Raw genomic sequence first — 2,341 nt, 5'->3', positions numbered from 1 at the left:
CTTCATAAGTAGGCGTACACACAGTTTCTAAAGGCAGGTGGGGAACTAGACACAGCTGAACAGTTGAAAACAGTCACAGCAGAATAAAGACCAAAGGAAACACATACAGACATAAATATTGGCAATTAACTAACTTAAGTACTAAGTACAAGCGACCAAGACATAAACACAAAAACAAGCGAGAGAGGAACAGAGGGGACCGCACTGAGGGAACACAAATTACTCAAAGAAGGAAACAATGCTAAATACAAATCAATAATGAGGGCTCGGATGTTCATCTAAGCAGGCATCCAGAGCTCAATAAAAAACTACACATTAAAAAGAACAATAAAACCACTATAAAACTGAAGAATAACAGTGGAAACATGAACCAAAACACGGGTTTGCAAAACAGCTCATTACAGTTTTTTACAGTCGCTAACAAGCGTTTGTCCAAACAGTTGTCACATTTGCAAAACTCTAAACACAATTAGCACAGGATCGGTCTGTTGTGGCCATACCATTCACACATTTCATGTCGTGTTCACCCAATATGCAGTCAGTGAACACATTTCCACAATGCTTACATTTTCTTAACAGACAAGTTATACCTCCCAACAAAACTATGGACTGTTCTTGTAGTATCTACGAATGTTAACACACAACATCCCACAATAGCAAAAACAATATTCCAAACCGTAGATACAGTATAAAAACCTCTGCCCCTACAATGATATCAGTACAAAAACAATATCAATATCAAAAATATATCTCAGCTGTAAACAAACAAACAACTGAATAATTGAGACACAGCTTATTTATGTTGGGTAAATTGGGCCAACCACAGCTTCTTCCATTCTGGCTTAGACTCAGTGGGGTTTATAAGGCAAGACCTTGAGGAGTGATGTTTTTGGAAACAAAAAAAAGACAAACACTGTAATGTCTGGTCGAGGAAGAGTAAGAGCAAGGGGCCCAGGGAGAAGAGCAGGCCCAAGGAGAGGGCAAGGTAGAGGTGTAAGAATGCGTGGTGGTGGCATTCCAAGGGCTGCAAGAACAGTAGTCAGTGATGAAATCCGTGCCACTATCATTGACCATGTAATCAACCATGGTCTTTCACTAAGAGAGGCTGGTGAAAGAGTGCAGCCCAATTTGAGGCGGTCAACGGTTGCCTCCATTATATGCACCTTTCAACAAACCAACAGGTAAGTATTGCATTTTACATGGATTGTTCCTATTCTCACTTGACATGTCAATATGGTCATACAGTAATGCATATGTTGAATTGTCTGTCTTTCTAAAGAATGCAACGTCTTCCACCCTCTGGGGGAAGAGGAAAGCTCCTCAGTAATGATCAGGAGCTTGCCATTGTAGAAATGGTTACTGCAAATAATGCAATAAAACTGCGTGAAATACAAACCAGAATTGTGGCGGACCATGAGATATTTGACAATATCGATAGAATCAGCCTCACAACCATTTCGCGGACATTGTCCAAACATAGAGTGCGGATGAAGCAGCTCTACACTGTTCCCTTTGAGAGGAACAGTGAGAGGGTCAAGGAGCTACGACGACAATATGTCCAGGTACAGTGTATATTCAATCCAATGTCCAGTTCTATAAGCTTTGCACTTTGCAAGTAGGTAACCTACACAATACTAGGTTACAGTACAGTATGGTATACAGTACTAACATGACTTACATAAACTTTGTTTCAGAGAGTTATGGAATTGGAGGCCAACCAGGCCCCTCATGAATTCATATACATCGATGAGGCAGGATTCAATCTGGCCAAAAGGCGTCGACGTGGACGGAATGTAATTGGAAAAAGGGCCACAGTTGATGTGCCAGGACAGAGAGGGGCAAACATTACCATGTGTGCAGCAATTGCAAATGCAGGATTACTCCTTCACAAATGTCAGGTTGGACCCTATAATACAGAGCGCTTGCTTGCCTTTCTCAATGATCTCCACCAGCGCCTGGTTCCAGAGCAGGGTCAGGAGGGTGAAAACATGAGGACCTTTGTAATTACCTGGGACAATGTGGCTTTCCATCACTCGCAAGCAATAACAACATGGTTTGAAGTCCACCCAAGACTGGTGAGTCTCTTCCTTCCACCCTATATTCACCTTTCCTCAACCCCATAGAGGAGTTCTTTTCTGCATGGCGGTGGAAGGTTTATGACCATCAGCCACATGACCAGATGTCCCTCCTTGAAGCCATGGATGCTGGCTCCAGGGACATCACAGTTGACGATTGCCAAGGGTGGATCCGACATACCAGGCGGTTTTATCCCAGGTGCATCGACTTGGCTGACATCAGATGTGATGTTGATGAAAACATGTGGCCTAACCCTGAAGATCGC

This window comes from Copadichromis virginalis, linkage group LG7 (assembly GCF_057382275.1).
Source record: "Copadichromis virginalis isolate Kocher_CV1m ecotype Utaka linkage group LG7, C_Virginalis_male_GT1.1, whole genome shotgun sequence".
Lineage (NCBI taxonomy): Eukaryota > Metazoa > Chordata > Actinopteri > Cichliformes > Cichlidae > Copadichromis > Copadichromis virginalis.
Note: the sequence above shows the minus strand (reverse complement) of the source record.